Source organism: Aythya fuligula, chromosome 4 (genome assembly GCF_009819795.1).
Source record: "Aythya fuligula isolate bAytFul2 chromosome 4, bAytFul2.pri, whole genome shotgun sequence".
Lineage (NCBI taxonomy): Eukaryota > Metazoa > Chordata > Aves > Anseriformes > Anatidae > Aythya > Aythya fuligula.
This window is the reverse complement of record NC_045562.1, coordinates 69,308,291-69,334,693: the sequence shown is the minus strand read 5'-3', so window position 1 is coordinate 69,334,693 and position 26,403 is coordinate 69,308,291. Positions and strand designations below refer to the sequence as shown.

General features: G+C 44.8%; 1 protein-coding gene across 2 annotated transcripts in view; it reads right to left on the bottom strand.

Annotated features, from left to right (window-relative positions):
• Positions 1-1,722, bottom strand: part of FAM53A (family with sequence similarity 53 member A) — a 68,811-nt gene extending 67,089 nt beyond the window's left edge. For both annotated transcript variants that reach the window (XM_032186549.1, XM_032186550.1), the window contains exon 1: positions 1,676-1,722. The gene's annotated coding sequence lies outside the window, so the exon portion shown is untranslated. The remainder of the gene's footprint in view (positions 1-1,675) is intronic.
• Between the last annotated feature and the right edge of the window lie 24,681 nt (positions 1,723-26,403).

Genomic DNA, 26,403 nt, shown 5'->3' with positions numbered 1-26,403 from the left:
ATCACAGCAGCCTGCACAACACAGCTTTCAAGAGGAAATAGGGAAGTTTAACTACCCCAAATGTAAAATATCCCCATATAGTGATTTAATCAGCTTTAATTCTTCCACTTAAGAGACAATAACTAGGGGTTACACACTGGCAGGTACAGGCCGCTAGAGGACAGACAGATTGCCCCAGCACAAGATATCCTCTCAGGATATCATTGGGGGATCCTGCATATCAGTATTTTAAGTTTGTCTAACAGCCAGCTTGCAGTTCTATGCGATGAAGAGCAGTTACTAACACAAATGAGAAGATTAAAAATATTGGACTGAGAGCATTTCCCAGAAATTCCGCATAAATGGGTAGCAAAGTGATTTTTTTAGTTAGGAATTCAATGCTAACCATATGGAAACCACCTCACACAAAACTACCTGGGACGTGTTTTAGATCCCTATACATACCAACCTCCTGCCTCCCTGGAGATGTCTGCCAGGCGTTCTCAGCAGTCCCATAACTGTACAGACACAATCTCTCCTGCCCTGATTATGAGCACTGCACCTCCAATAACAGCAGATCTCAAGTCACGCACCGCGATAGGAAAGTTCTTTTTTTTTTTTTTTTTTTTTTTTTTTGCCTTTCAGGAAACGCTGCCCTCCAGATTTCATAACCCTGTCTCGAAGCGCGCAGCCTATTCACAATTAAAACCCACAGAAGAAATATTTCAGCTTGCCACAACATACAGAAACTTCCTGCTCCTTGCCAAAAAAGCCTACGATGGAAACATTTCTCTAGCAGCCCGCATCGGAGGCAAGGCGAGGGCTGCAATAACTGTTCTAATTTTAATGTAAGCACAGCGGACCAGAAAATAGACGTGACCAGCTGGCTCAGCTCATCCCCGGGCCTTGGTGTTGGAAGTCGGTGCCTTATCGGGGCTGATTTGGGTTTGTGAAAGGACCCCAAAAGTTGGGGTGCTGTCACCCAGAGGGGTTTCGGTGGGGGCTGCCTTTAGGGTGCGTGGTTTGCCTGCAGGGAAAAGGGCTCAGCCTCAAGAGCCCTGCCACAAGGGCGATGCTAAGGGGTGCCGGGGGTCACCTGCACCACCCAGCCCCTCTGCTTTTTGTGGGATCTCCCCCCATAAAAGCCCTAATTTCCCCCAAATCGGGTAAATCCAGGCCTCCTTGCGGGCCGTGCAGGCAACGGGGCCGTTGCTGGAGCCCAACTGCCCGAACAAAGCCGTGCTGCTGCCCGGGCAAGAGCTGGCATGGCACAAAGCGGCGATTTAGCGGCAGATCTCAGGAATTAGTTTATTTTTTTTAAATCTTCGAGGCATCGTGGCGCTGGGGGGTGGGGGGGGGTACCCGTGATGGTTGGGGTGCGGGGACACCCGGGGGGGGGGGGTCCGCACCCCCACCACGAAGAAGCCCTGCACACCCACATTATCCCTATTAAATAATTTGTTAATTATTTTATTTATTTCTTTTTAATTTGGGGCTTTTCTACCCCCCTCCCCCCCCCAACACCATGAAGCAGCCGAGGCCTCGCCACCCGGCCCCCTTCCCCACCAAACTCCAGGCAGCCCCCAGCCCTAACCCCAACGGCCGTTAACGGCCGGCTGCGACCGTTAACGGCCACCAAGGGCTGCACCCCCAGGCCCCCCCCGCCGCCTCTCCGGTTCCCCCCTGCAGCCGGTACCTGCGCCCGACCGCGCCGCCTCCCCTCCGCCTCTGGCCCGAGCTCCTCAATGGCAATTGAACAAAACACAGCTGGCCCCGCCCCCTCCCGCCGCCCGCCCGCTCCCATTGGTTGCCGCGCCCGCCCGCGGACCTTTCACCCGCCCTGCCATAGGGCGGCGAGGCGCGGCGGCCCCGCCCACACAGGGGCCGCGCTGCGGAGCGAGGCGGGGAGTGCGCACGCGGACTACAGCCCCCAGGAGGCGTTGCGGCGGCGCGGTTCCCTTCCCTCATTGGCTGAGCCGCTGAGGGGGGGGAGACCCATTACGTCATCGCGGCCCCGGATGGAGCCGCAAGGAGGGCGCGCGTGGCGCAGCGAAGCCTGGCCGGGCGTTCTGCGCATGCGCAATGTCGAGGGGCGGGGCGGGCACCGCCGGCCCCGTCATGGCGGCGGGGCCGGACCCTGGGCAGGGGGGCGGCTCCTGAGGCGGCCCTGGGGGGGCGCAGCCGGGGCTGGGCGGGCACGGAGGGAGCGGGCCGGGCACCGCGAGGCTCCCCCCGCTTTTATTTCGGGTCCTTCCCGGCGGTGGTGCCGCGTAACGTGGGGCTACACCGCCCTCTGCCTGCCCCCCTCAGGCGGGCAGCCCGCTGGGGCGCTTCAGGTGCGCGTCCCGCGGGGGGTCGGGAGGGGTGCCATGTTCTGCCGCCTCTCAAAATGGAGGCTAAAAATAAAAAATAAAATAAAATAAATCACGTTATTCTCAAAAAAAATATATATATATTCCTGTGGGAGTTTTTTTCAGAAGCAGCCGTGAGTCAGGCGCAGCGAGGCAGCGGAATGTGTTTGGGCAGCACTTGTCAGGGCAGGGCCTGCTCGGTGCGGTGCCTCATAATCCCCAGCGCTGTGAGGAACCCAGCCCCGATTTACTGCTGCCTACAGGCCTAACGCCGCTGCGTTACGGGCGTGTGGTAACCATTAACAAGCTCTTTGCATCCCTTTAACAAGCATCTGTTATTTCAGCTTTCCACAACCTGTCCTTGGGTTTTTGCATGTTACACTTGGCTTCCACACCTTTCCTTTAACACAGAAGTTTCCCCGTTCACCTCGTTATCCTGTAAGATTTCGATAAATTACAAGACCATGCAGCAGCAAGTATCTTGAGTTTAGCAAAGCAGAGTCCAGATCAAAACTCTGTAACTGGGACACCCTTATTTCAGCCTGGCTGTCTTCCAGGCTTTCAAATTTTAACCCTAGAAGACTAATACCTTAAAACTAATCTTACTTCAAACATTATTACCATTTTTCTGCTTGTTTTTTGTCACTATCATACATTTTTAACACCACATGTAACCCCTACAGTACCCATTTTCTTGAAAATGTGTGCATATTTATTTTGATAGACCTGAAGATGAAATAGTTTCAGATAGTTTACCAGAATACCTTTCACAAATTATACACTGAATACTTAATTTAGTGTACTAGTTCTCTGGAAGATCAACGCCTATCTCTCTTTAGAAAGATCTTGCAAGTGATTAAAGGTACACAGATTTTTTTCCCATCGTTCAGTCCTGGTTCTTAAAATACTTTCTGGTTGTGCTCATTTTGCTTCTGGCCTTGTTGTCAATTCTGGTACATGGGAAATTGTAGTTCATCTGTTTCATCATCCTATCCGTATCTTTGGCAGGGATTTGGCTCCATTCTGTAATCAGTTTTGTACACAGAATTCCCCATTGAAAACAAATTATCCCTGAAGTATTTCATTGCTAAATCCTTATCCAAACTTAGAATTAACAGTTTAGTTTTTAAAAATCGTCATAATTTTATCTTTCACAACCATTATAACCAAGTTTTTCACTGGGGTTTAACAGCTGAGGTGAGAGATTTTGATGTAAAGTTGATTTTCCCTTACCTACATGTTTAAACATTTTCATAGTTGCTAGAGTTAAGCCACAATTTCTTTCCTCCAGCCTCCTGCACTATTTCTGCTGTAAGTAATGTAAAACTAGAGGGAACTTCATACTTCTGAAGCTCAACTGCTTCTTGATTGCAACAGTTTACTTACAACCATCCCTGTGGCCATGGGGGAGGCATGTGAAAGGGTTTACAGCTGCATTCCCCCAGCAGTGAGCTCTGAACTTCCACAGGCTAGAGACTTCCAACCAATGTAAGAACCTTACAGTAATTAAATTACCTTATGGAGCAGATAACTCTTAGGTCTTCTCCTGTAATGCTCCCCTGTAATTTCTCCCCTGATTCCTTTTATCACCCTCCATTCTTTTCTCTAACTTTATCAGATTTTTTTTCCATTCCGACAACGGCTTATACTCTGTTCTTTTGGGGTGGAGCTGCTTTCAACCCTGTTCAACCCTGTAGTCCTAAAACAGGTGGGAGGCTGAGCCCTAAGCTGGTCATGATACAGAGGTGGTATTTCCTCTGATCAGTTTGCTGAATCTCAAAATTTACCTCATGGGCAAATCACATACAACTACAAGGGTCAACAAAGACTAGGGGACTATCAGGGTCATAGGAGTGAAGGATCTTATCTGAGACAGGGCAGGTGGCAGCTTTAATCAATGTCTTTTGGTATTAAACCACAGTCTTCTTTTATACCCAGGAGTAAAGCTCTGGCAGGGATCCAGGTTATAATTCAGATTTTGGTAAACACAGACCTAAATTTCCCTCATGACAAGGTTTGATAGTAATTGTCTAGCACTTCAAAATATCTAATTACAAACATGCTACCACATGTTAAAGTGGTTGATGTCTGTTCACTCAACTGTGGTCTCTAGGAAGGGCCATCTGTTTCCAACAAAGCAGTGAGACATGAATGTAGACAGGTTTCTAAATTTAAAAACCACAACCACACAACAACAACAACAAAACCACCTAAAGAGGTAGTGACACAAAAATGTCATTACAATACATCACTGGCCAATATAGGTGTAATGAGCCCATCAGAATGACTCTTGAGAGAAAGTTTTCATCTAGGGGAGCAGATGCATGGCATGATTGTTCTAAGATAGCATTCTGGGGAACCCAAAATACTTGAGTAAGTATGTGTATACAAGTCTTCAGCACACACACAAATAAGAGGTTGAATTTGGTCCATCGTGACCTACATATACAAATAGGACTAACATTTACATAAAGGAATTAGCAGTTCTTAAATCCCATCTCAAGACACCTAGCTCCTAGGCACGGCTATTTGGGAAAGAAAAGTTGTTCCTTCCTTGGTCAGAATATGGTAGATACACATGTGTGGCACGTTGGTTTTACCTCTCCTGTGAAAATAAGTAGACCTTAACGCGCTGTGTGTGGTAGTAAACTGTTACCTACCTAGGCAAATTACCACCTAGTATGAAGAAGGGAAATGGAGGAGACTATGCAGCTCAGTTCTTTTATTTTTCTTTTTCTCTTTTTATTTTTTGTTACTAGCTGTAGATAAGGAGCCTAGCAACTCTTTGATCTAGTTATTGTTTTAAAGATAGCACAAAAATGTTCTGACACTAACGTTCAGAGCTGCTCGTAAGGTTAAGATGAACGTTTCCAACGCCCTATTTCAAATTGGTTGAAAGGTACTTTGTACACTAATCAATTTTTACTTAGCACAGCATTACTAAGACAAAAGTTGTATATTTACTACATACAGCGGTCCTTTTACAATGAAGCAACACAATTGAGTTGGGATATTGATTGCAAGTCTTAGGCAAATTTACTCAAGTCGTGGTATTTCTCTTCCTGTAGTAGTCATGGTTAGTCATTCATCTGTTTCTACATAAACTATGTATAATGGAAGAGGGGCCTCTGTTTTCAAGGCAAATTTATGAAGACCTGTCAGAAACATTCCAAATCCTTCACTGATCCCCTTTGCTTTAGGGTCACTTTGCAGTTGCAAGTGGGCAATGTGGATTCCATCCCTCAGTCCATGACCTTCTCACTCAAGGGAGCAAAGACAAGAAGTGGACTGACTTCAGAGTCTGACGTACAGCAGGTACAGGAGACACAGCAAAAGGTATTGAGGTGTGCTATGATATCCTGTGTGATTGAAGGGGATGTTTCAGCATGGCTGATGCTCATCAAAGATGCTTTTTACACTTCTCCATTCTCTTTGTTTAGCAGTTTCACAGCTGAGTGTACAGGTTCTGGGCACAAGAGGAAGTTCTGCCACTAATTATATATATCAGTTGGTGGTTTTAATGCTAACCTTGCTCAGACTGTTCAAACAGGTCAGTTTTCTCTATAAGGAACTTTTCCTTATTTATGTTCAAGGGCTCGTTACGAATGAGATAAAGCAGTAAGAATGCTAAATAAATAAGCTGGAATTGAGAAGCAAGGGAGTGTTCAGCATCAAAATCTGAAACAAGCAGAGAGCTGACATCCTGGGATATTAGAATCAGGGGTCTCATATACCACTACAAGTTGGCTAGACATTATGTTCTTTGTGAACTCTTAAAAGGATTTTGAAAATGTTGAGTTAATCATGACCAGATCAAGTTTTATTGGATTTCATGGAAGGGTGACTCCATCCCGTGCCCCCTGTACACAGCTGACTTTTCCTACACCCAGCCTTTCACCTCCCTTACCTGCTATTCCAGCTACACAGTTGCCTGCTTCTTCTTAAATTGAGCCATCTGGCCAGGATATACTCCATTTTTCAGGGTCTGAATTAGCCACAAAATTTCAAAAAGGGCAAATCGAGCTCCAAGTACTGAGCCAATACAGCATTGTTCTGCTTTTCACTGCAGTCCCCTAGGAACAGTCCCACTCATGAGAACTCTAAATTGCTAAGAGTTCAGCCAAAGCATCTTCTGCCTACTCAAGTTTCTAGTCCCTCCTACATAAATTTCCAAGTGCCTTGTTCTTTTTGCAGAGCACCAATACATGACACTTCCTTCCTAGACCTTCCCTGCACTTGCCTGCTTTACAAAATGTCTTATTCACTTCCTGATTGAGCCTTTTCTCAGCCCAGAACTTTTTCCCACCTTGTCTCTCTTTGAACAAAGCAAGAGATGGTGAAGGTGCATTAGTTACTCACATCCTGCTGTAGCTATAAGGGTTGCTTGTTCTCAAATTCCCATTTTTTTCTGTCAAGATAGGGCTTACAAAGGTCTTGCATACTTCTCTAGTGATTTCCAACACAAGGCACAGGGAACACAGATCACTAGCACATAAATGTGATTAATAAGCATTGTTACTGAAAGCACAACTTATCACATGATATGTTTCTCCATCCTTAATACAGAATACCTGTATGAGCCATTTTATCTATTTTATTATTTTAATGAGTTGATTTTTTGTCATTATTTTTTGTCTGTTTGTGTTGTTTTGAAGGAGATAGTAGTGAGCACTGTTCTGGTACTTATCTTGCTTCTGTTCTTACTTATCCAGAAAATAAGGCAACAAGTAACAAAGTCTTGGTCCTGTGTTAACACCCTGGATAACTACTTATTTAGTGTAAGAATTGTGTATACTTTAATAGATAGGATTTTCTTTTATTCTACTTCAAAATCTGCTGAGGAGTGGTAGAGGATGTACAGCGGGCAGTGGCATTGTGTCAGGCCTTAATACCTTTTACCTGTTTCCAGGAAACAAAGATCTTCCAAACATGAAACCTCACTGGAAAACAAAGTGGTTGCAAAACATTAATTGTACTTCATCTCATTTCTAAATTTACTGTGGTTATATAAAGAAGGAACTATTTTAATCACTAAATCAAACTAGAGATTTGGGGATAAATTTTCACCTGCGTTTAGCTGAGCAGAGTGATATATACGCAAGATTTTAAACATGAATTCTTCACATAGATTCGTGAATGCTAATCATCAGGTATATTCTTGTATTGAAGGGCTTTCTTTTAATCTTATATTTCCAGATAATTTCCCTTGCAGATGACAATTCAAATGCTATGTTTCTACTCATAGACCCAGACCTGCCTCCTCTGCTCAAACTAAAATTGTAGCCTGTCTCTCAGAAATCCCATCCCAAATACGTAACTGTCAAATTGAGCTCATTGTGACTCAAATAGAACTTTTACTTTTCTCTGACTTTTTTACTTGACTGATACAACCTTACCTCATTCATATCCATTCAAAATGCTTCAGCAGTGGTTGTCTAGCCACATCCTTTAGCCACACCAACCTTCTTCTAACTCCCCACTGTCTTCGGTTTTGTTATATCAAACACATGTTCTCTGTCTTTCCATTCAAAGCCTCACGTAGCCTGTTCCACCTCTATATATCTTACTAAAGCAAAAGCAGCTTTTGCCCCAGACACAATGAACTGCACCATATGATCACCTTGTGTGACCTCTACTCACCTCAGACCTTTACATTTAGCAAATAAACCCATATATTAAACCCAAAGGTTTCAATTAAACTGAAGCATTTTAATTCTCAGGAGACCAACCTGTGTTTCACAAGCAGAAAACAAGAGTGATCACCTTTGCCTGAGGCTTTTACGATGGCCTGAATGATTCAGGAGGTCAGCCAGGCCGTTGGCTGTAGAGGAAGGGGATAAAAAAAGACAAATGAATCTTCATCTTACTGCTCCCCTGGCTGGGAGGGAAATCTCATCCTGACCCCCAATGAACCCTGTATGAGGGACCAAGATACATCCATCAGTCCTGTAGACAGAGGGGTTTCCCTGTTACTTCAAAGCACCTACTTAATCTGTTCTGTGTTTCGAGTTCTGAGCCATCTAGGATGCCTCTGAAGAAGGGAGGAGATAATACTTGACCTAATAAATGTGTCTGTTTTAATGAAACCTGGTGTCTTTTGGATGTATTTCAAGGCTGACTAAGATACAAGTCCTGACAATCTTTTTCTGTAGCTGGGGTAGGTTCAAAGCCTCATAAGCTTTTTATTTTTTTCTGTGTTCTCTGTGTCTATTACTGTGGGAATTGATGAAGTAGCTTTGTCTTCCGTGGGAACACTTGTAGGGTATCTTCTATTCAGTTGGCCACTTCCATAAATTGTGTACAACCTTAATCATGAGGCCTCTAAGTCTTTACCAAATTCAGATGAAGTTTTCCAACTGGTTTTAAATGTGCTACTGTGAGTACAAATATGCATGGATGGGCACAGATGACACGTACTGGTGGCTGTGGATTGGGAGAAGGAAAATGGAGGAGTAATAATTTCTCCCTCATCTCCGATACTATTTGCTAAAGACAGGAGATTTGGTTATAGCCATTATTTTAACACTGAACCGGGATTGTTACAAGAGTGGTGAAGGCCATGCACAAAGCCTTACACACAGAAAGGACAGAGCAGGAAGACTCCAGTACAGATACCAGATTCAGGAGGAACCAGTCGAGAACCTCCAGCCCCAAACCTAGAAACCACAGAGGTTCCCTGGTTTTCCTCTTGAAGCTAATGAAGCATCTCACGATTTAGCTTAAATCGATAGCCAGCACAATGCATTGCTAACTAAGCAGCAATACATATGTACAATCACAACTCAAAAAATGTATGTGATTTCAAATTGCAATATATCAATATACAAATTGCAATATATCAGTATGTGCAATGAGGGCCACCAGAATCCATAATAAGGACCAGCCATTGAACCTCTGTCTCCTTATTAACCTACTGGTGCACGCTTCTTGGCTTTCTTCTGTGCCAGTCTTCAGGCTGTGAAGAAACTCCCTCTAACCACGAGGTTATATTTATCTCCTCTCACATCCCCTCACAGTCTCCAGCTTTGCTCTGAGATCTACAGAAGCTTGACAAAGCCCACAAAGGGCGTGAAGGGTGAAGGTCCTGCTTACCAGGCTGAAGACACTTACTTACCACATAGTCTTTTCCCTAAACTCTGGGGACTGCCTGCTTCTCTCCTCTTGGCTCATCTATATTTTGGCAATTCTTCAGGCCAGGGCTGTACAGTGCCCAGCATAACAGGGGTCTGGACCATCACTAGACTTCTGAGGTACTTTGGGTAGATAAATTACTGATGGTACTCTGGGTTCAAGAAATTGCTTTAGGGACTTGAAGGGGAAAGGGGGTATTTTCTGTAAGCCAATGATTTTTGCTTGCCAAAGAAAAAAAAAATCCACATATGTATCTGCAGATCCAAACTGCATAGAGGTCACTCCAAACAGCTGAAAGAATTTCCCTTCCCCCAAGAGAGCAATCATCAAATATGTTCTTTGAGGAAGAAGAAGTGCAATTTTAGAGTGTACATTTCCTGTTTCAGTTCATTTTTAATGTTCTGAAGCCAGCAGGTACTTTATTTATAACAAGTGTTTCAAACTTTGTAATTAAGATAGATGTTTTAATATTTTTTTTATTTTTTTTTTTTTTACAAGCGGTGCATTTTAAAACCAACTTTATTTATATGTACGTGCATTTATATGTATATCTGTCTGTATGCTAAGGCCTTATGTGAAAAAAGAAAAAAAGCAAACCTCACAACAGCAATGTAAGGCTCTGCCCATTTCTTTTCCTGGTTACCAACCTTGTACAAATTAAAAGCACATTAGCCACTTTGAAAATAAATCTGACTACAGTTCAACCTCTTCTCTTTGGAGTTTTAGTTTGAAGATAGCATTGGCATTCCACTGCCTAAGCCACTTGAGTGAATTTCCTGATTTTGCTTGGTTGCTTAATTTCCTGTTGGGCTCACATTTTGCCTAATTCAAGACAAAAAGACCCCTATAAATTGGATGAATGATTGAAATTGCAGAGCTGGGCATAGTAATTTGATTGCAGTTCAGTATGTGCCTCTCTGAACAGAGGTAGAATTTCTGAGACATGCGTGTAAGTAACTCTAAAAATGTCTCTAATTCAGCATTTTCTCCCCTTATTGAATTACCCATGTATGCATCTAAATATCTGTTATCAAAGGTCTTCTCTTGGTGTTTGGCTTTTAATGTGTGTCCATGACAAGTTTTGCCCTGTTATGACATCACTCTTAAGTCTCTAAAACAGGACAAAAATAAAACAATAGGAAGTGCTACAGTCTGTTATTCATAAAAGCACTCTAGCAGTACTTAGGAGTACATTTGAAACAGATCTCTGCATCATTTTTCCAGTGTTGGGCTTTGCATTCAATTTTTAAATGCTCAGGATTGTGAATGGGGCTAAATAATGTGTTAGCAAGAGCCTATAAATTATGGATACGTACAATTTAAGTATTTGACCTGATTGTTGTACATGTCTTTATACATTGCCTATCATGCTGTACAAAATTGCTAAACTATAAAAGCTAAAAGTGGGCTTTTTTCTGATGTTCCTGCCTCAGAGAAGAATACTGCCTATGGGGCAGTTTATTTAGAGGTCAGATCAGTAGAAGACTTTATGAACCAAAAGATGCACTTTGCAGTTGTATATGATCACCATCAGCCTGAGCTCAGCCCGATCTTTTTGGGGAAGGACTTCCAGGGCACCTCCGTCTGAGAATGCAGCCTTTCACAGCACGAGCAATGCTCCAGGAGTTCCCCAGCATATCACCTGTACGGAGCTGGAAGCGTAAAGATTCAAACTCTGTATAGATTGAGGCTAAACGAGAGTCAGGATGACACCCTGTTATAGGGTCCACTTCTGGAATATCAGCTATTCAAGTTTCTTTTCAGTCTAGAACTTGCTGGTGGAACTTGTACCCCGTTATTAATACAGGTGAGCTGAACACTTGTTGAAATAAAATGTCAGCATGGCTGTAGATGCTTGGGCCATGACTCTGAAAGGGCTGTTGTGAACCACATTTCCAGCAGCCTGATTCGCTTCAGACATGACAGATGGATCCTGCAGGAAATGAAAATGCTGTGCCTTCTTTCCTGGAAAATATTGTTATTATTCTTAAGCATCACTCTTGTGTATGTCTTTTTTTTCAGATGGTCCGTTAGTGGCAGGGATCTCGCTTACTTGTACATCTGGTTAATGGCCTAGAACATCATCGCTGTTTACAGTTATTTCTAACAGGAACTGAGATCAAAGATCAAGTTAATGGAAGAAAGAACAATGAAAGATGAGAGCCAGTCCTCTCTGAGGAGGGACTATATGCTGCCCTTGCAGAGCCTTATCTGATAAGTATTTTTCCATCTCTGACGACTTTAAGCCAGATCCTGTGATCTTTATATTGACAAGCTTTGTATTTAAAAGTACATCAGTAAGGCCGCATTTAATTTGGACACATTTTTAACCCACCGCCTTTTCCATTCTTCCAAAACCCATTTTGCCTAGTAAGAGCTGTAAAAATGCTGCCTCTAAAAATACTGTGCCGAGGCATCCTTACAGCTGTGAGCTTGGACTTGATCTGAAGGTTGCATCATCCTCTGGGCTCTTGCAAGCAGAAAAATATAGGTTGAGGCAAGGAAAATAATCTTTCAGAAGAGCCAGGTACATATGGATCTAATAGCATCTTGAGACCTTGCAGACTGGGATTCTTTAGCAGTGGGCTTCACGTTTCTGTCTGTACAGCAGCAAATCCAAAAACGCATACATAACATAAACAGGACCAAGCTACTATGACCGATTTGGGTGCCTCTATTTTTATTTTCTTTTCTTTTTAAGCTAGCTAGGAGCAGCCATGGTTTAAATTAAACCCATCACTTCCACATAATTGAAGAGGGATTTACAGATGAGGCAGACACTTTTCACGCCAAATGTTGTGCATGTACAGAATGAGAACCAACAATTACAATTAATTTCTGCGCCTGCACTCCGTACTGAGGAAGCAGCAAAGAGCCCCCTTATCACCATGCATGCGCAGGGGAAGGGCACTATGGCGTTTTGGATGCGTTTTTATCAGTGATATCAGCAGCTGGAAGTTGTGAAATGATTTCCTTTGCCTGCATTTGTCCAGGCCAGTGAGAAAGCTGCTGGGATGGCGAAGGCTCAGGCAGCATCGCAGGGCTTTGAGCAGAAGTTGGGGCAGACAAAGGCGGCAACTGTTGCATTCCACCTGTTATCTCTGGGAGTCAGCAGCGCTGCCTTCCCCCTCCAGCCTCCCGGCAAGTCCTGGCAGCACCGAGATAACATTTCGCCTCAGATCTGCTCGTGCCAGGTTATCGATGAAGTTAGGAAAACGAATACCTTGAGGGAGCGAGGCTAGATTTTCAGCTGGCTTAATTTATGGGCCAAGTCTGGCCTGGCACACCGAAAGTCCAGCTGTCGGTGTTCTTTGTCATCCAGCTTTCAGGGGGATGTCATTTTGCGATGGCACGACATAAAAGAGGGCTTTAAGAATACTCTGCAGCCCAGTAATGGTGGCTGACTGCTGCCTTCTCTGGTTACAGCTAACAGCACATTCTCACCACCTCTCTCCTCCGATTCTGTTTGTTCACAGGCCCGGGGCAACTGGAATATCTTTCTTTTGTCCCACACTCCTTTGTTACCGTGGCAACAAATGGGCAAATATTATAACTATTTTTTTTCTTCTTCTTCTCAAGTAGAGAGGTAAGTTTTCGAGACCACACACACAGAGTACAGGTAGCTCGAACCGGGGGGTTATTAGCATGTGGAAAGCGTGGGTTTAAGCTGGGCCGCGGGCCGGCTCTGTTCCAGTGCCCATCTCCCTGTCACGTAGCGCCTCTGTGCATGGGTAATGCCCAGTGCCAGCCTGTGGCTGGTGTCACCAGCAGTAAAAGGGACACTGAGTGCTCTCCAGGACCACCCTGAGCTCATCCTAATTGTGAGACTTAGCCCTTGCGCAGGGGTTTAAAGGCCGAGCTTGCACTCCCAAGGGGACACTGCAACCCACAGCCCTTTTGGACACTGCGGCCACTAACTGGGAACCAAAGTCACCGTCCCCTTCCATAAGTGCTGGCCCCAAGTGGCAGGGCACAAGGAACAACATCAGTAACTCCTCCTGGGAGCTGCAGGAGGGGATTCACCTCCAGTGGCTGCCTTTGTGCAAGTCGAAACCCTTGCGTCAGCGCAGGGCCCCACCGGGCAACACTGCCGTGCAGCAGCAATTACAGCACCAGAGCTGTAGACAAGCGTGGACTTCTTATTTCTGGTTCAGAGTCTGGGAAGAGATCCTTGCCAGCTGCAGCTGCTGGAAGGTACAGAGCCTTGGCATGGTCATTAGGCTGATGGATCGTCTGGCGTCAGACCCGAGGAAGCCTGAACGCTCTCATCTGCAGCCTCTGGATCCAGGAGCTAGCCAGAAGGTCTCGAGTTTTTTCCCTAACCTGTGATTTGTTAAGCACCCGGCAACATCTGTATCACTAGGGTATTTCATGGGAAAGTTTTCTTTTTGCTGGTTACGTGTTGCTGCTTGCATGTGTTTTTTTTTTTCTTCTTCTTTTTTTTTTTTTTTTTTTTTTTTTTTCCCTGTATCTAGACCATCTATTCTTTTCAAGTGACAGATACTAAAAGTAGTAAGCTGTAAAAACATGTACCACCAGAGTTATAAAGGAAATCTCTTGGGAGACGGTAAAACAAACTGAGTCCCAAACACCCTCCCCTTCCCCAAGCTGCCAAACCACCTCCTTTTCTACCTCCTTGCCAACAGCTCAGTTCTTCCACAGTACCTACAGGGAGGGAGGTGGGAACAGATTAAAACCCCAAACGCCAGGTTGCTCCCTCCTCGAGGCTTCCCAGCACATACGGAAGGCCTGGGGAATACGGGGGAAGGGGAAAAGCTGGCGGTGCCCCGTGCAGGGCCAAGCAAGTCTTCAGCCGCATAAAATAAATTCGATTCCAATCTCGCCGGAGCCAGCGTTGAAAGATTTCAGCGAGGCCAACACTTGACCTTTAGCAGACAATAGCCACGGCCCTAATTGGCAACTGCTCATTGTGCCTTTGCGTGCGTTTTGAACAGGCGGGTTTCATGCTCATTCCCCTGTAGGCTCAGGTCTGGGGCTGCAAAGTGGGAAGCAGCGAAGGTTTGGTGATTTCCGATTGTTCTATAATGCCACCTGCTGACTCGCGGGCGACAGTAGCCAGTGTATCAAAAGTCCTTTCACACAACCCTGCTTTAAACTGCGGCGCTATTTATATTAATGGGATCATTCAATGCATTTCACTCACGTTCTGATTTAGAGGCCGAGGACCGACCTAAGTTACAAATCCCAAGTGAACACCATAAGATATATTGTACGCTAGCTATTGGGCTCCAGCTGGGTTGCGGCTACAAAATATAACTATAAAATAACTAAATATAACCAGCTCTGAGTCGCTCTTCAAGCGAGGCACAGATTTCGCCATCCGCAGCAATTCATGCAAAGATGCATGGAATAGCAGCGAGGCCCCCATCCAGAAAAAGGCTCCCAATCATCTACTTTGCAAAGCCTGGGAAAGTTCAAACGGGAGTGAATGTCTCACTTCGAACTTAATCTTGTAGCAAAGGGAAAAATCACGACCCTTTTATCTAATGAGAATTCTCTCTTCTTGGACTCATCCCTTTACACCAGTTTGTCCTTGTTCTTCTCCATTTCCCTGTTTTGATCAATGTTTTCACCCCCCATCTGTGGCCAGACCCTTTTATTGGGGTTAGCATTAGCCTTGCAGAGCATCATACTCCCAACACACCCCAGCTGCCCTGACATCCTCGTGGGGCTCCTTCCCTTAGCTCTGCAGCACGCTGTTGGGTTGTGCTCCTGGCACCAGCCCTATTGTCAGCACCATAAATAAACTCTTCGTGCAGGTCTCCACCAGCACCCGGAGCAAATCCTTACATCTGCCTTATGAGTTCCAGGTTGACACACAGGGTGTACATTTTTCAGCGGGCTTCTGGCACGGGGAGTTTGATACTCTCCAGTGGAGACAGGCACTGCAAAGCCTTTGCACCACTTTTCTCCTTCTGGCACCTTAATGGGGTCTAATTTTTGTGCTGGCCTCCCACACATTTAATAAAAGACGCACACTCAAGCAGGCTTTGTGCCCAGAACGCAATTAAGCATCCAACTGTCCGATCTGTGTGGCCAAATCTGCGGCGTTCCCGGGGGTTCTCAGGTGCAGGTTCACACTGGTTCATCAGGTTTCCATAGGGGGGAGGAAATGTAATTTAGCTCTTTCGGTCTTAGTCATTGAAAATAAAAGGGGAGTAAGTGAAGCTTGTCTTTGGCGGTAGGAATGGCAAACAAACCAGGCATGATTCTTTATCTTAAAGTGAAATTTGCAAGTGAACAAGGCATTATAATTGATGCAGATTTAAAGATATAAGGTGAGGCTATTCTGTGTTTAGGTTTAAATGACAAACCTTATCTCACTTTTCCCATCCCCTCCCTTTTTCTTCCCTTGCACAGCAGAATGCTTTACCATAATTTCTTGAGACCCAATCCTCAGATCTGCTGTTCCCCAGCAATTTTTAGGGCAGCTGGAGATATTTAGCAGCCCTGGAAAAAAATCCCCCCTACCAGACCTTTCTTTGAACACAAGCTGACCACAGAAATGTCATAATACCTGAGACAAGCAGTTTCGTTACATGCTCCGGGTCATTCCATGGCACTAGCAAAAACGTTACATGCGATGAAAAAAAAAACTAAAGCCACAACACAGAAAATATCCGATGCGTCAGCCCACGCGAACATGTAGAGGGATGTAGAGATATATATATATGGAAGATATATTAGGTCTGTTTAGTTTGGGACCTAGATTCGATGTGCTGCAATGCCAGGCAGGAGGGACATTCAGAGGCCCTTTGGAAAGGAGTTTTAGGTCCCAGGGGTTGGCTCTCTGCTGTTGGTGTGCCCCTCAGCACTCTGCAGGAAACCTCGAAATTCAACCACCACTGATCCCAGTGGCAATGTCTGCACTGCTAATAGATCCAGAGCTGAATCAGACACAAACTCTGGACTGTTCATTGTGCACCCCACTGAATTATCAGTATCATTCCTCATATAGCTGTGGCCTGTGTTCGTAAGTACCCTCCCAGAGATGGCAAGCATGACCTGGGGGACAGCAGGCACTCCTGAAAGGCAGCATGGACAATCCAGAGCCAGCTCTGGCTCCCTCTGTGGCTCTCCAGTGTTATCTCAGCAGGCTTTGCATCCTCGGGGATGTCTGGCCCTTTCTTGTGCTGTGCTCCAGGTCTCACCAAATGTGCACGCCATCAGTTTTCATGTTGTTGCACCACCTTGATGGGATGCAGCTCAGCTCTTGTGTTGGTTTGAACACTTTGAACCTCAAAGTACAATGTCTTAGGCCTACAAGGCCACCATGTGGGTCCAGAAGGGACCCTAGTGCCATATAGTGTACATGTAGCCACTTTTCTTTGTGCCAGAAAACATCACCTATTCCTTTTTTATTTAACATAAACGTCACGAAGGAAGCAAACATTTCCACTTCCTAGGACTTACCAGGGGCAAAGTCATGAATTCTGCCATGAGTTTAATGAACCCCAACTCTGCAACACTGAAAAACACCACGCAAGGTTTGGTCTCTGTTTGTTTAGGCACTGAGAACAGGGAGGTTAAAAGACCGCAGGGAATAACTGATGCCAGAAAAATAGTCTAGGATGAATGGGAAATAATGAAAAATATTTTATAGTTGTATTCCAGAATGACAGAGCTTCATTAATACACTAATGCATCATGTATTTTACTGTGTGAGAAGGGATATTCAGCCACCCAGTGATACATCCACCCAGAGATGGAGCATAACCTTTCTCTTGTCACAGCAGCTTCCTTTGCATGGGGTTGGGCACAGCATTGATTTTGCCCCTCAGCTGTAACTAAATACGGAAATATAAAAGTGTGCAAAGGAAAAAGAGCTGCGAAAACACAAACTTCAATGCAAAGCAAGATGCCACAGGAACAATAGGTTCTGACATTTTGATTTGCATTTTCCAGCTACTGCAGAGGACCTTGAAAGTGAGCTGTCATTTGACTGAAGGCAATGCTGTCCCCCGAAATATTTGACTGCAAAGAGAGGCAGATGACCCTCTGATGAATTAGCTGAGGTTTGAAAGTGGTGCACAAAGATGAAGGCAGCACGCTGGAGAACAAAAGGAAGAGGAGCATACCTCTGGCTTCGTTCTTAATGTTGCTAGATTCAGGCAGGGAAAAAAATGGAAAATTTCATTCCTTCCTCACCCATCCTCCCCAGATATGACAGTTCACTAGTAGGTAGCCATCACCATACCAGGAGAGACCTGGTTTTATGTCAGGCTGCCTGGAGGCAATGCCATGGTCTTGGAGAACTCACCCAAGCTCCAACCCTACTAAATCCTCCCTGACCTACCCTGTTCCTCTCCCAGGTTATGCCTGCAGCAGAGATCAGGAACCAGCTTTATCCCTACTGCAGGACTGCTCTGGGACAGGAACACTCTGTTTTTGCTAGTTCAGCTCTAAGCACATTGCATCACTTGTTGTCACAAAGCTGAGAAGCTTCAGTGCTAAGCTGGATGTGGGTGGTCAGGCTTCCCACCTCCCTTAGGACTGAATCACAAAGAATGAATGGAGCTGGGCCCTCGATGGCAAGAATATGATTTCTGAAGGCAGAGCCCATGAAGCTCCTGCCAGTTGCTGGGCGAAGGCAGTGATGTGCCAGGGTTGCCAGAGGCATGAAGCAGCATGGCAGCAGACAAACAGCCCTGCTGATATTTCAGCACAGGATTCTCCTGTGACTTCATTTACTGGGACAGAGCCCATGGCCTCACTGATGGAAGTAACAAACCTCCAAGCCTAGCTGTCAGAAGGGTTACAGGACAGCACAATCGTACACTGTTGCAGCAGTAGGATTTACTCAGACTCCATTTCTCCTTTCAGGGCCTCCTCAGGGCCTTGCAAGGAAGCTGGCCCTAAGACTAGAACTGCCCTCAGCAGCAGGGCTTTTTGCCCCGTGCATTTTTCCTCCTCACAAACCGGCCCGAAACCACTAAGCTTGTTTGGAAGCAGGCAAAAATGACAGAATGAGAGCCCTGTTCTGTGAGGTGATGTGTGACCCCTTCTGCAAACCATAAGAGATGTCTGATATTTTGAGCCGCATCAGTCATCAGGGCCAGGCTGAACCCAATCACTTGTAGGTGAAGTGTTGAACTCTGGCTCCAGGTTCCTCTTAATATCTTGGCCTTTCATATATTTACTCTGTGTATAACCCCCACAAGAAGAAAAAAGGAAAAAAAAAAAAAAAAAAAAAAGAGTGATTTTAAAGATTTTAAGTAATTTCTAAGTAAAAACTTACTTTTCAAAACTCACATACACTTATACACTTCTATATAGTTGTCCAATATTAATTGCCATCTCTGTGGTACATACTGTGAAAGCACATTTCCTTTAGTCAGAAGATCTCTCCTGAGCAATCCAGAAAGTTGTAGATTTAATAAGGAGTCAGTGTTTAAATGTACTTTTTATTTCATTAGTTATATATTAATTATGTTTTCAATGCCTTTTAATGAGAGTGAGAGAGAACATGAGAAAAACTTGCTCTGGGTGGCTACTCTGAAGAACCTGAAGTCTGAAAACATACTTTGAAAAAACAACAGATGTTGCCCAGTGTTTCTGTTGCTTTCTAAGATTATTGGTGCAAATGAAAGTAATGCTGATGTTTTTGTTCCAATTTCGAAATAAAGGCTGGATAAGGAATAACATTAGAGACTGAAAGTAATTGCCTATTTCCAACAAGCTTTGGATGGGATATTTTTCAGAGAAAACGGGAAGCCAGTAAGGGACAGCCTGCTTCATTTTCTGGTTTAGAGCAACCTTAAGCCTTTGCATTTTGGTAATCTTCCCAACCCACCTCCAGATGTGAAGTCTGGCTGGCTGGAGGAGGGAAGATATGCAGAAGCAAGCACACCAGATACCCAAGATTAGCATAGACCTAAAAGTTATGCAGTCTCAGGCTTTCATAAGAGATTGGAGCTCACCGGCTCTTCCACATATGGGACGGAGATTTGGAAGTGGAATACAGCTGTTGTCCTGTGCTACCTCCCACCACAGCTAGAGATGCACAAAGACCATTAACACGTTACCAGGCTACAGCTGACCCATGGTAATGACAGCCCGGCTCCTATTCCTTCCCTTGGGGCAAAGAGCAAGTCATACAGTCAGAAACTTTGAGCAACAGCATTGAAGACATGGTTAGCAGGGATGGACAATATGGACATCACTTTATTTAGGGAGAAGATACAGAACCAGTGCTGGAAATGCTTCCAGCCAAAAGTTGGTGGGGCCCCAGTTCTGTGCCCAAAGCCTGCAGAGAAGCAAGGTGTAGATACCAATAAATAATTTTACAGGGCTTCTCTTCTCTTAACAGCTCTTCTCCATAAGGGAAACTGCCTAGGAAGCTCACTTACACTTCTTCCATACTGGACTGTTGAATTCAATGCCCCAAAAACAAAAACAAAAACAAAATAACCATTAACACTGAATTTGGGGGTCTTTGTGCACAGCTCCCTCTACATTTCCCTTGAAATTTGTATAAATGTTAGTATATGAAAGGGGGGAAATATGAGCTAGAAAATAATGGTGTAATTTAAACCTATGGGTATGAAATACTAGGACAATAGAAAGAGGACCTTGCATTTAAGACACCCACTGCCTTTTCAGGGACTTGGGGCTACCAAAACCACCCAGCTTTACCTCCTGAGTGGCACAGGCCACAGGATTTCATGGGGCCATTATCACACCACAGGCCACAGGATTTCATTATCACACCAAGTAATACATTTCATTTAGAGCCACCAAGGGATTTAGCATGTATCTTGGTAAGCTACTGTCAGGGATAGCCACCACCACTACCAGTCTGTGCCTTAATTCAGATTATTTAATTCAGGCTTCATTTGCCCCAGCTAAAGGGACCAGTATATGACTGGGGAAGTTCTGATCATAGCACAAGAGGCAGAGTATTTTCAAACAAATAATCTGATCAAGCCTAGGGAAGGCAAAGCCCCTTTCCCGGCTTGTTGGATCAGGGAAACTTCAAGTCTGTAAGGAACTTTACTCTCTGCTCTCAAATTCTGCTTTTAACTCAGAAAGGAAGAATCAGCCCTGAAACAAACACCTGCACAGGGCCTTGTGCATCGTGAGAAGGAGGTACTGTGAAAAGGCAAAGCATGGTTAAATTCAAGTCAAAAAGATCTCTGGGCTGAGCAGAGGGAGGGACGTTTCTGCAACCACTGGTCTTTGGCATAATTTTTTTCAAATGCCTTAATTGTGTTCTATTTCAGTTTTAATTCATGTTACACAAGACAAAGGGGAAAAAAAAAAGTGTTTGTAGTTTGGATAGGTCAGCCAGAAGACTGATGGTTTCAACAGTTTCTTGGACAGCTGACTAAGAGCTCAGGAGACATAACAGGAAAGGAAGCACAGTTTTATATTAAACAACAGAGGCATCAGAAGGTTTTGCATATTTTGACTCTGATGGCAAAAAATTACTGTCATTTGCCAATAAAATTGGGAAAATATTCCCTGAAGAGCAAAGGGAAGCCATGGCTTAAACATCAAGCCGTATCTTAATGCTGCATGATGCATTATCTGTTGATGAGAATAATTAATACAGGGCTTGCCCAAGAACCTGGAAGGAGGAGGCATGTGTGTGAGAGAGCATCTCCTGCCTGCGGACCCACCAGACAGCCAGCTCAGTTGTCAGGACATCGCCATGGCTTGGCATGGATGTTGAACTGGAGACCAGAGTCCACCCTGAGTTTGGTCTGGTGGATCATCCCCACACAGCCACAAGCTGCAGGTACTTCAGGACAATGAGACACCGAGGGTGATCAGTGTAACCCAACCACAGGAGATGTCTGTTCATTTACAAACATGAGATTTATATCTCCTTTAAATTAAGGATGTGAGCCACTGAGAGCAGCAAAACGAGACAGCATTAACCTCCCCAGAGTATTCATAACCAGCCTTGCTTGATTTCCTTTTTTAAGAAGAGTTTCAATTGCAGAACTGGCTAGAGCTCAAAAGAATTCTAAAAAAAAAAAAAAAAAAAAACAACCACCCTTATATCCTGATATTATTTAACAGGGCTATGGACGACTGATGTTTCATCTTCAGTTTCTTCAACTATCTTTAAATGTTATCTGAAATGCTTCCCAGATGATTGGATTCCTGAAAACAGATGTATTGGAAAGAGCCATTGTAAATGGCCCATTGCAACATTAATGGTGAGGAAAAAAAAACAACAGCGCTCCAGCTGCCCCAGAACCATGCTGCTTACACCTGGCAGGGGAAAAAAAAAAAGCGCTGTGGTGCAAGTTAAAATAGTTTTTGATTTATATCGTGGTATTAAATAAAGTATCTGTATTAGTTAAATATTTACTTATTGCTTGAAGCAGAAGGTCACTTTTGTCTTACGAAATAGAAGGCAGAACTGCAGCAAGGGAAACCGTTCCTGCTATGCCTCTGACCTCCCGTGTGACATGGGGCAAGTCATTTCTGTTTTGCTGCAGTTTTCCTGTCTGTAATTGGGACTGATGGGGAAGCACTGGCATGTAAAATCCACATATGACTGTCACGTCCATTTTCTCTGTACAGTGAAAGTTTTTAGTTTTTAGTTTCCTAAATCCCTCTGTATGGCTGATTGGCTTTTGCATTTCCCCAAACATCTCCAAAAGGAAGGTGAGCCTTTGTCCAGCTGCAGGCCCGCATTTCTGCTCGGTTCACAGGCAACTCCATCTGTTACTGCCTGCTGCCCTGGGACACTGGAATCTTGCACCACACATTGCACTTTGATGTGGCATTGGCACAAGGAGGATGCTTCCCTCCAGCAATGCACACAGCGAAACCATGAAGTGAAGCGCCGAGTCCAGGCAGGGTCAGGACGGATTCTACAGCTTTTGTGTTGCTGCCGCTGCCTCCTCTTCACTTCCCCCTTCCTGTAGCAATTATTGTTCATCAGCACAGATTAACAATTGCACAAGCAAACCCTTGGAACTAATGAATTCAGGGCCAAGGGCCAATCTGAGTCGGTGGAGCTTTGCCACCGACTTTAAATTCTTTAAATGGGATTGGGATCGAGCCCTGCAGCCTTCCCCTGTGCTTCCTCTTTTCACCCCTTCATGTGCTGCACATGTGCAGCTTGCTGGCGGCTGCTCTGGCTTCGGGACGAGGCACTGCCAGGTACGAGCTCCAGAAGTTGTTCTTGTAACCTCCCAGCATTCTTCTCCACCCACTCCCTGGCCCTATCTTTCTGCTACAAGTTGTTCTAGCTATTTTACGGCTCCTTTTAAAAGGTAAAGACAAAAATAGATCTCAATTCATTCCTACAGGCTTCCGTTGGGCTGTGAAAAGCTTAAAGGTCCCCTCACCTCATCTCTTGTTTATCTAGTAGCCTCGGGCCTCATCTACATGAACGAGCTGCACCAATTCAACTAGATGTTAATTCAAACCAATTCATTAAACTAATACCAACCCTGGAGCAAGCGGAGGAATGGACGTTCCTGCAGTGTATTAAAACCAGGCTCCTATCGGCTTGCTTTAATCTGGTGAGAAACTAAAGCAAGGCAAGGAGCGCCCATGGACAGGTTTGCTCTGGTTTTACTGAACATATGGAAAAGAGCAATGCAAATCACACCAGGGAGTTCTCACTCGGCAGAGCCCTGCTTCTCATGCGCCTGCAGGGACCAAGTTATGACTTGAACACGTTCCACTCCAGCCCAGCTGTCTCTGGTGCAAGACTTTGCTTTCCTTCCTTGCAGAGGAGAAGCAATCTGTCTCTATTTAAACGCTTTAGAGAGGATTCTTTGAGGCACTTGGATAAATCCACTCTGGGCACAACAGCACCAGAGGCAGATCTAACGGCCTAGCAGTAAAACTGCACGGCTGAAAACGCTGCTGCCTGCTCCATGCTGCTGTGGCGGCTTGCACAGCTGCAGGAGGGCTGGCAGGGAGCATGTATCCTCCTTGGGTTCACAGACCAGGCCTCTGCCTTCACACAGGGTGCCAAGGCAGGGTGGGAGCTGCAGCACCAGGTTTGGCAGGAGGTTGGTTGGAAAATGGGCATGTGGCCTTTCTGCTGGTGCTGCTGGATGAGCAAGAGCCTTCCGCACTACGGGGAGGAAGCCTCTTATGCCACCCCATCAAGGTTCACCAGGGATTTTTGTCAGCACCCTGGATCCTGGCCTCAGATTCTGCCATTCAGCTAGCTCTGGATCCCCCCAAAAATGGCCAGGAACCTTCAACATACGTGTGGCTGCCATGAGTGTGCCTCTTGCACTGCTGTGTGTTGGTCAGGCCTCATATGTCTTACCCAACCCAGGGGCTCTGTTCCAGGCCTTTGATTCATGGCCAGTGTCCCTGTAGGTGGTAATAAAATCAAAGCAGCGTTTCCACACCACGGCATGGGGGCTGAACAAGGTAGAGCATAGCTCACCTGAAAAAAACTAGTATCAGTAGGAACCAAAAAAAAAAAAAAAAAAAAAAAAAAAAAAAACCAAACCCTAAAATAACAACAAAAACAGGAAGGAAGGACAATGAATTCCACTCCAAAGTCCTGAACAAAGTCACTTTTCAATTAAAACAATCCCAAAAGGAATGAAGAGAGGGATGGCACTCATGGCACTGGAGCATTTCTATTTGACAGTACTGCCCTCCTTTCAGTGGCTGAAAAGGGACACATCACCTCTTGTTGAGATCTCATGAGGATTATAGGGAACGTGAAGCCAAGCTCTTCTCACAGGAGCCTACTAAAAGGATGAGAGATAAGAAATCTAGGCTGCCTCTATGAAATTCAAAAGGATATTAAGAAGAAATACTTCATAATGACAGTGGTTAAACACAGGGCCAAAGAGGTGGTAGAATATTCAACACTAAACCAGGCAAGGCCCTGAGCAACTTAATCTAATGTTGGGGCTATCTGTCCTTTGGGACTACCCAGGTGTTCAGTCATCCAGAAGGCAAATAGAAAATTAGGAAACTTGAATGTCTGCAAAATGGTGCCAATCACAAAGTAACACAGAAAGTTTTCCACCAGGAAAGCGCAAGTGGGAAAGTAGAGGCCTGCAGTGAAAGCTCCTTGGCAGCCATCTACCTGCTGAGCGGGCCCTGCTGAGATGTCTTGACTCCAGGGGCCCCATCTAAGCTGGGGAAGTCTGTGAAAATGTTTCCTGATGTTGATAATATCAGTTGGCTTTCCCCACAGTTGTAGGCACTGGGAGTCTGAGTGTAGGTGGCTGCTGGCTGGTTCTGGCACTTGAAAGCTACCTCGGAGAAATATGTTCAGAACAGCACTGCACCACCACGTAGGGACCTTTAGCAGTGGTCATGAGCCCTGAATTTCCATCACAGTGAGTATTCAAGGCAGGAAGAGAAACAGAATCGGTGTTAATGTGGGCAAAAACCTTAGCATGTGTAGGGGCGGTGTAAATATAACGAGGTTCTCATTATTTAAGGAGAAAAAGAGAAAAAAAGAAGGATGGTTTTGCAAAAGGTAAACTGTTTTTACCAGTAATTGAATATTTTTACCTTTTGTTGGTCTTGCTTCAAAAAATAAATATATATGTGTATATGTATGTATACTTAGGAAAAAGATGTAGAGCTTCTGTTTACAAGAAATTTTCATTACACTAGAGAAAACCTGGTGTTTTCTGCTAGATGCTTTTATATTATGATGGTTCTTTTCATCCAAGGATCTCAAATTATCATGCCAAAGTTTTCACGGATTCAAAGACACGGTTAAATAAGTTTGCAGGAGGAAAATATGCCAAGGGCCATGAAACACAAAAGCGTAATCTCCAACTTAAGAAGCCTTTAAGCCACAGATAGCTGGAAGCTAGGAGAGCATACCAGAGAAATCTCAGAGTGCACTTCGGTTCTTACCTTCTTTTCTAGCATCCAGCAGAAGCATGGCACTTATTACATGTTATTTTCATATTCTTAACCAGCTCCTTACATCTTTGGTCAGAGGAAAGTGATGATGTGTCCTCCCTTGATTTCACCTGTCCTCTCATATCAACAGATATCCCTATTGTGCTTTCATTGCATGGTTTTTACCTGTGGCACAGGCCACTTTCCCCTGGCAGGTTGGAGCCCAGGCTGAGGTATCCCCATGTAGGTGTGCCTCCCATTTTGGGATGCCTTTTGCTAAGTGATAGTCCCCACAGGAACCACATCCCTTGGCCTGTGCCTAGGCTCTTGAGGTTTGTCCCTATCACCACAGCACCTTCAGCTCGGACAGACCAAGGATTCGACCTCCACCTTTCTCAGCACCCCTCCTTCCCACTGACCCTTTGTAGAGCTAATTCAGGTCCCTCGGAGATACAGGCTCTCTTTTATTCCCTGTGTGCTTTTCTGCCTGCTTAACAAGTTGATTCAACGTGTGCCAGAGCTGGCCCAAGGGAGAGGAAGGGAACGCACAGCTGGAAGCAGAAGGAAGAAAAGCAAGGTTTTCTCTCACCATGACAAGCTGTTAAATTTGCTCTTGCCATAAGAGAACTACTGCCTTCGGGCACAGCTCCACCCTATCTGAAGATCTTCAGTGCATCTCCCATGCACTCCCAGCCTCTTGGTCCCTTTCCGTTCTTGCACTTGCTCTGGCTTTTTGTGACTTTCACTGAGCTAAATCAAGTGACTGATCTAGCAGTTGATTTTGTTTACAAAGGGGTCTGACAACTACAAGAGATTGTACGAAATAAGTAGGAGGGCCATGTGGCTGGCTGGAGATAAAAGGAGAAGGGGAAAAGTAGGAGAAAACAGGGTCCTCATTTTTGGCAGCAGTTAAACAGTTCGTACCCTTCTACAAAACTTCATGCATCTTTTAAGTATTTTCCCCTTTATAAGGGTCAGGGTCTTAGAAGAGCCTCAAAATTTGCTCATTAACAAAGAAGTACCAATCTTCAAGCAAAACAACTTTTTTAAGGCTTCAAAACGTCTCACACAAGCTGGAGTAGCAGAGGCCAGATGCAATTTGTCCAGACACATG